The sequence below is a fragment of the Rutidosis leptorrhynchoides genome, chromosome 10 (assembly GCF_046630445.1).
Source record: "Rutidosis leptorrhynchoides isolate AG116_Rl617_1_P2 chromosome 10, CSIRO_AGI_Rlap_v1, whole genome shotgun sequence".
Taxonomy (NCBI): Eukaryota; Viridiplantae; Streptophyta; class Magnoliopsida; order Asterales; family Asteraceae; genus Rutidosis; species Rutidosis leptorrhynchoides.
Window position 1 is genome coordinate 213481980 of NC_092342.1, and position 9559 is coordinate 213491538.

A 9559-nucleotide genomic window follows, 5' to 3' on the forward strand; every position below is an offset into this window, starting at 1 on the left:
CGTCATTGGTGTCATGTCCATTTCTCATCTTCATTCTATAAAACGAAGTAAATTAAGCAACAAAACGAAAGGACTTAACACATATGTATATACATATACACCACACTACCCCATCTTGCTCAACAATCATCGTACATCGATTGTTTGACACGATTTGAACCCGTAACAATGGTAGCTAATCATTGTTACGCGAGCACATCGCATTAACTCACTAGTACCACGTCTATTTCGCTTGACGATTTCAAATGCCACACAAAACAATAGCGCATGATTAGTTCACATAAACCTATGCACTAACCAAAGCCCGATTCGACCCAAAGTCCTACAAGTCCCGCATAATGCGTACACAAAAAGTCTAAGTCTAGGCGCCTATCTCAAGTCACCTAAATCCCTTAGACCATGCTCTGATACCACTTGTTTCAACCCAAACCAAACCACGAACAACCCGCGTAAAAATAACAAATAAATTTTTTTTGCTGGAACAGCATACGGCGCGGCGCACCATATGGCCGCACGGCGCGCCAAACTGGTATGTCCCAAAAGTCATGAAACGCGAAAAAGATCGGCCACTTCCTGACATAATTAGACAAAACGCTTTTAACAACATATTCAAACATGTAAAACTAACACAATTCAAACATCAAATGAGTTTTACAAAGCGGGGCCCACTTTGGCTGTTTTACGAGTTTAATACATAACGTGAGTTTCGACCACCAAAAAGTTTAAGTACCAAACGACGCAATGAGCATGGTGTTTGGGATTAAACTACCCAAGTCATGGTCAAACTCCAAAAGCTAACACATCCAAAAGGCGTCCCCTAACATGCGGGATCTCTAATCCAACCATGTGTCCTTACCCTTATCCACGCCGGAACCCATAAAATGGTAAACAACGAGAGGGTAAGCAAAGCTTAGTGAATGCAATAATTACACATACATATATAACTCATCTATTTGCAATCACATTCACCAAATACCTCATACGAACTTGTAACTCAATTAGCATGTCATCGTACCCAAAACACTTAACAAGTCGTACATTAACACAAAACCGCATTAGCATATACTCAACACAATATATATATATATATATATATATATATATATATATATATAAACAATATGCTAAATAAACGACAATCTCAATATGGTTAACCATAAACGCTATGGTGCTACCGGCTCGTGGTTCACACCATACGCAATCGAGTCATACTCTTTTATAGTGCTACCGGCTCGTGGTTCACACTCGATGCTACCGGCTCGTGGTTCACATCTTATTTTATAGTGCTACCGGCTCGTGGTTCATACTCGATGCTACCGGCTCGTGGTTCACATATAGTTTATAGTGCTACCGGCTTGTGGTTCACACTCGATGCTACCGGCTTGTGGTTCACATCTTATCGCACACATGTTATGGCACTACCGGCTCGATGGTTCATACCATAACACCCACAAATAAACGGATCATATACACATACGTATAATTACTCCACTCACCTCAAAATCTCTTGTGAAAGATAATCAAGCTCGAAAATCTTCAATGTAACGTACCTATTACATTATACATAATATCAATCACAAACTCAAGTTGGTCAACCAACTAAAACTCCATTCTAGTGTTATCTTGACCCATGGTGCAATTTTGACCCATTTACACCCTTAACCCTAATATTTGGGTTAACATCCCCAAAAACCTAATCGTTAGCCAAGTTAGGTTTAAAATGCATTTCAACACAAGGTTTATGTGTAACATCCCAGGTAAACATCCCCCGTAGCATGATATTGTCCGCTTTGCCCATAGGCGCACGGATTTTTCTTGGAGACCAAACACGACGAGCACTTTCCCAGGAGGTCACCTATCCTGGTAGTGCTCTCGCATGATCACGCTTAATTGTAGAGTTCTCATGAGATCTGCTGCGCTTGTGGTCCCAAAACGCATCATGCTAGGAAAGGTCTCCACACCCTTATAAGCCATGCTTCGTTTCCCTCTCCAACCGATGTGGGACGGATGTAACAAGGGTGTTACAATCCTCCCCCCTAATGAGACACAGCGTCCTCGCTGTGCAAGTTTGGTCCGGGGCTTGGCTCTGATACCATCTGTAACATCCCAGGTAAACGTCCCCCGTAGCATGATATTGTCCACTTTGCCCATAGGCGCACGGATTTTTCTTGGCGACCAAACACGACGAGCACTTTTCCAGGAGGTCACCCATCTTGGTAGTGCTCTCGCATGAGCACACTTAACTGCAGAGTTCTCATGAGATCTACTTTGCTTGTGGTCCTAAAATGCGTCATGCTAGGAAAGGTCTCCACACCCTTATAAGGCATGCTTCGTTCCCCTCTCCAATTGATGTGGGACGGATGTAACACGGGTGTTACAATAATGTGATGCCCCGTACAAAAACGTCGTGTACGAATCATCAACAACAGGATCATTACAAGGTTAAGTACTATATGCTGTTTTAAAAGAAGTTGCATTCACGATAAAAAGGCGATGTCATAATCAACATCAAACGTTTTACATTAACAGTATGCTTGTATGAATAACAAACATGAATAAATGTATGTGACCCTTAGGTTGTTATAAATCATAGTTTCAAAAGTAATATAGTTTGAATGCAAGATAAGGTGTTTCATGCAGTTGACATCTCTAGAGCAGCGGGTGTCTACGGCAAGTCTAGTAACACAGCGGAAGCAAGCTTAGGCACCTGAGAAAAACATGCTTAAAATGTCAACACAATGGTTGGTGAGCTATAGTTTAAGTATAACGGTAATGTAAGGTAGGCCATGAGATTTCAGTGCTACAAAGAGCGTTTCAAAATAGTATGATAAAGTATATGCTTAACCGTGGGCACTTGGTAACTAACTTAACGTTTATACCCCCTGAAAGTAAACTTGGCAAGTGCGTATGATTACAAAGTATTAATCACTCGTTAAATGCTAACGCGACAAGCCCGAGTGGGGATGTCAAACCCTATTGATCCATATCTAAGATTCGCGTTCATTGGTTCAAAAACCAATGACTAAATGTTACGGAGCTAAAGGGAATGTTTATGCCATTGTATAACCCACACATATATAATTTTTAAGTACTTGTGCCTAGTATGTAAAACATAAAACATGTAGTGACCCGAACTTTTTCGAACCTTTCTATGATTATATGTTTAATGAAAACTATATTTACATGATTAAATGTTTCCAACATGTTAAGCAATCAAACTTGTTAAGACTTGGTTAATTGAAACGGAAATTTTGTAAACGTCTGATTACCCAGTTTGACCAATGATTCACGAACGCTATAAGTTGTATATGACACGATGATACATAAATGAATAAATATATATGTTTAACATGATATAATGATCATCAAGTATCTCATTAAAAATAGTAACAATAAGTTATATACTTAAAAAGGAGACTATTGACGTATGAAACTCGAAACGATACATATAACGATTATCGTTATAACCATGTCGTACTAAATATATATGAAGCATATTAATACATTGTTATATTATATATAACATGATAATATGATAATTAAATATATCATTAAGTGTATTAACAATGAACTACATAAGTAAAAACAAGACTACTAACTTAAGGATTTCGAAACGAGACATATATGTAACGATTATCGTTGTAACGACATTTAAATGTATATATCATATTAAGATATATTAATATATCATAATATCATGATAATATAATAATTTAAAATCTCTTTTGATATTATAAACATTGGGTTAACAACATTTAACAAGATCGTTAACCTAAAGGTTTCAAAACAACACTTACATGTAACGACTAACGATGACTTAACGACTCAGTTAAAATGTATATACATGTATTTTTTTAATATGTATTCATACACTTTTTAAAGACTTCAAGACACTTATCAAAATACTTCTACTTAACAAAAATGCTTACAATTACATCCTCATTCAGTTTCATCAACAATTCTACCCGTATGCACCTGTATTTGTACTCATACAATACACAGCTTTTAGATGTATGTACTATTGGTATATACACTCCAATTGTCATAACCCGACCTTAACCATAAGGACGAATACAATAACATATGAATTCATCGCGAGGTATTGACCTCTATATGCGACATTTTTCAAAAACTGCATTCGTTTTTACAATACAAACCATAGCTTTTATTACAAATACAAGGTTTAAACAACTTAATAATGATTATCGTTTAGCGATAATCTTAGACTTACAAACTTTACATATGATAATAACAATACGACTTCCAACATATTTTACATTACAAATCCTCCGATATGCAGTTTTATTTTTGACACAAATATGCATACTCAAGATCTTGCTTAAATTCAACATGTTGCAGCGGAAGCTTTTAGTTATCACCTGAGAATAAACATGCTTAAAATGTCAACATAAAGTTGGTGAGATATAGATTTAATGCCAGCAGTGTTATAAATATAGACCACAAGATTTCATATATAAACGTTTTAATAAAAATATTCTAAGTTGTTGAGCACTTGATAACCATACTTAACATTTAATCAACGTCGCATATTCCCTTTATTATGAAATCTTACTACACCGTACCAAGTGTAGTTACCGAAACGAAGTACTGTGCAACCGTTGAATACTGGTCGTCCAGTCCGGTTGGGGTTGTCAGGCTCGATAGATCTATCAACAGGATTCGCGTTTACAATACCTCATGTAAATAATAGTTACCAAGTTACAGGGAAGTATACCAGTGGTACAACTCAACGTAGAATATATATTTTTAATCACTTGTGTCCATAACGTAAATCATAAAATGCATGTATTCTCATCCCGAAATATTTAGAGTTTAAAAGTGGGACTATATACTCACTTTTACCTTGAAGGTATTTATCACGACTTGGTCTCCGATAGATATCACGAACCTAACCATATATATAATATATCAACATATTTTCTTTTTAAGTAATCGTTACATATCTATATACATACTTTTAATATTTTCTTAGTCCGTAGTTAGCAGTCCGATGTTAGTGGTCCACAATTAGTTGCTTAAATAAAATAAATAAAGACCCCATTGTATTCGTATTGATCAGAATTAATCTCGACCCATGGTACCATGTTGTCAAGTGACGTGTTGCGTACGTAAAGTACCGTGTTGTCAAATGACGTGTTGCGTACAATCATGAGGTCTTATGATTAATCTTCTCGTGTTGTTTACGGGTGGTCCTGAAATATATAAAATCAAATCATAAGTAAATATATATGAAATATCATATTAATTAGAAAATATATGATTAATTTAATTTTTCTCCAAATATTTTCGTAGCTAAACTAGCTTCGGATACCCGATCTTGTTTTAGTCGTAGTTTCCTCATTACAACTCCGTTTTTGTTGGTTCAACTTGCCACTTCCTTGGATCGAATCAAATTTTAAGAATATGAACTGAAAATACCTTAGGTTGTATTCGAAATCACAGGTTATAGGTCAAACTTTGGTGAAACTTATGAAAGTGATCATTTTCCATCATAAAAACAACATTTAATGATCATTTTTCTAAAAATACTTACACTTTGAGTTGAACCATAAAATTTTTATGTGTTAACATATTCATAAGAAATATCATTTTTCCAGAACATAAACTTCCAATTCAAAGTTCAAGATAGTTTTTAATTATCCAACCCAAAACAGTCCCCGATTGTACTCCGACGACGTAAATTCAGTTTTTAAGATGTTCTTTGTAAAACCAAGTTATATCTTGTTAAGTTAAGATATCATTATGATATATTACAGGTCTTGAAGTGTTTTAAAAGTTAAGTTAGAAGGATCAATTTAGTTTGCGAACAAGTTTGAAATCATTCAAACTATGTTCTTGTTGTTAAAATTTTATATCACAAAATAAGATAGCTATATAAATATGAATCGAATAAAAATATGAACAAGGTTACTACCTCAAGTTACTTGGACAAATTTGCTATAAAAGATGAGTAAAATTCTAGAACCAAAAGAGTGGTGGAGTTGGATCAAAAGGTTGGAAGTAAACTTGTATTTTTGGAAGGATTATTGAAGTTTTCTTGTAAGGAATTTATTATGATGATTAAGGCTTGTTTTTGAAGCTAGATCTTCATGGTTATTTGCTGAGATTGTGAAGAACACTTAAGGTTTCTAAGAGTGTGTTTTTTGTTAGAGAAAATGTGTAGTAAAAATGAAATTGGAATGGAGTATAAATGGTGGTGAATAGATGTATAAATTTGTAATATTGTGCAAAAGTCTTGTAATATGCCAAATTGATTAATCATGCATGCTAAGATCCAAAATTGGCTGACTCATGGCTGCTAATAAAGTGATTGTGATATGTATATACTAATAGTAAATACGTATAGGAGCTGGGTATGATACGAGTACATATACTCTAGGTATACGTGTAGAAATTTTGAGGAAACGGAACGAGAATTCAAATATAGCTATCTTTTGTAAATATACTTATATTGTTTTATGTATATAAGCCCTTTAAAAGTGATTAAATACATATTTATACGATACTTGTATAAGTATTATAGGTTAAAGGTATATATGTCAAATAACGTTACGTATAGTTATCATTTTGAAAACTTAAGTTAGTAGTCTCAAAGTATACTTATAACTTATTATTATTAGTACACAATAAGACTTTAAACCATTCTTAGATCATGTTAAATATATATAAATACATATACATACACAAACGTATAATTATCATTTATTATATAGTTCGTGATATCATCGGTCAAATTGGACGGTCAAACGTTGTGTAAAACTCTTTTTAAAAACATAAATCTCAACAATTTGGATTGCTTATCATGTTGGTAAGGTTTAACTTATGTAAATATTAATCTCATAAGTATAAAATGATCTGAAAAATCCGGGTCGTTACAGTACCTACCCGTTAAATAAATTTCGTCCCGAAATTTTAAAGTTGTACCTATTTTGCGTTCTCGGGAAACAAATGCGGGTACTTTTGTTTCATCTGATCCTCTCGTTCCCAAGTAAACTCGGGACCTCTTCGAGCATTCCAACAAACCTTAACAATTGGTATGTTGCTCTGCTTGAGTTGTTTAACTTCACGGTCCATGATTTCGATTGGTTCTTCTATGAATTGTAATTTCTCGTCGACTTGCATTTCTTCAAGAGGAATGGTGAAGTCTTCCTTTGCAAGACACTTCTTAAGGTTTGATACGTGAAATGTATTATGTACTCCGGCGAGTTATTGCGGTAACTCGAGTCGATAAGCTACCGGTCCAATGCGTTCGATGATCTTGAACGGGCCTACATACCTTGGGTTCAGTTTACCCCTTTTACCGAAACGTATTACACCTTTCTAAGGTGACACCTTTAACATAACCATGCCACCGATCTGAAACTCTAATGGTTTCCTTCGGACATCAGCGTAGCTCTTTTGGCGACTACGGGCCGTTTTCAATCTCTCCTTGATTTGTACTATCTTCTCAGTCGTTTCGTGTATGATCTCGAGACCAGTTAATTGTCGATCTCCTACTTCATTCCAACAGATAGGGGATCTACACTTCCTTCCATATAATGCTTCGAATGGTGCAGCTTTAATGCTCGCATGATAACTGTTATTATACGAGAATTCTGCTAATGGTAGATATTTATCCCATCCGTTTCCAAAATCGATCACACATGCTGATGGTCTGAAACATTACCTTTATTTATGAACGGATTTGAGTTGTTTTGTTACACGAATTGATTTATTGTATACATGGTATTTTAACGATTTTAGGTTGGTTTCAAACATATATAGGCAACTAGTCCTATCCGTGTAGTTTAGTTTGTTGGTAAATCCGGTTCGTTCCACAGGGAGAAACGTATTCAAGAATTTAATGACAATTAATTATACTAGAAAATGGGGTTTTAGTTGATTTTTGGTTTTGGATGATTTAAATTAATAAAAGGTGAATTAATGTAGTGTTTACTATTATAAATATTATGACTTAAAATAAATTAATATTAGTGTTAAAGTAATTAATTAAAAATTAAATTTAAATAAAAAATCGAAACAGTACTGGTTTAAAGTGTACGCGTTTCGCTGTATGTATACGCGTTCCGCGTATGTGTTGGGACTACGCGTTTCGCGTGAGGTTATACACGATCCGCGTAAGCTATAAACGATGTGACAAAACAGTAGTGTTTAAACTGAAGGAGATTAAGTTGTTTTTTTTTTTATTTTTCTGAATAATAATATGTAAAAATAATAATAAAAATAATTTTACAATATATATAAATATGAGAGTGTTTACTTGAATGTGTCACCTCTAGATCCATGGATTGTTTTAAGTTTAAGCTCGTATTAAAATATTTAGTAATAAACTTATATTTTCCTTTCGAATAAATATAAAGTTTCGACTAACTAAATCAAATCCAATTTTCATTTGATTTTATTTAGATAGTTACTAGTCCCTAAGTATTTAAATTGAGACCCAACCCAGTTTTGACCTTAGCCAAAACCCAAATCATAACGGTTTCCCTTTTTACAATTTCACTATTATATACCTAATGATATTACCCAAACCACCGAACTTTATTTCTAATTTAGTGTTAGTAAATTATTCATGAGTTCGTCTAAATCATTTTTAATGTTGAAGCTTAATTTGTATAAATAAAAACAACTTTCATTATTTTTATCTAATAAATTAAGTGACAGGGGTTAATATATCCAAGTACATAATAATGGTTCTTTTAATTAGGCTCAATGTTAAAAATACTTAAGTTACATTTTTACTTTTACAAAAGGTAACAATCCATTTCACCAGGGGCTCTACATCTAAGTGAACACTAGGGAAATTTTGCTACTCATTATACTAGGGTAAACATAAAAATATAAATATACAAACATAATAATAATGATAAAAATTGATAACGATAATTTTAATGGAATCTACATCTAAGCGAACGCTATGGGAATTTACTAACTAATCATGATAATGATACGAGAGTAAAAATAATAATACATAAATATAAACATAATAATAAGTAACAATGACAATAATAAAAATGAAAGTAACAAACTTACAAAAGGTCTTCAATTTAATGATTACAAATGGTAGAAAATGGAAATGAAAACACCCTTGCACTCGCACAATAATACCCTTAATCACGAACAATACACCCTTAATATTGAAACTATCCTAACTCTTGAAGCTTGAAATTAATTGAAACTGAAAATAAAATGACATGGAGTACTTGAAATAACAAATATACCTGTAAAAATATTTTATGATTTCTGTTCCTAAACTACTACTACTTCTTCTGTGTCCTTTTTTTTTTAATTGTGTACTCGTATATAACCTGTATCACTTGAAGTAGTAGGTAGACTTTGGACTGATTGGGCATACTTTTTGCTGTAAAGAATAACAAAGAAATAATATTAAAGACAAAAGTAACCTTCCCATGTGAACTCTAATCTGAATCTCGTCCAAAACGTACGCGTTTCGCGTAGATGTGTAAGCGTTTCGCGTAAGGTATATTCATGAAAGTTGTATATTTTTGAGTTACGGACGTCTGGACACCTGATTCGC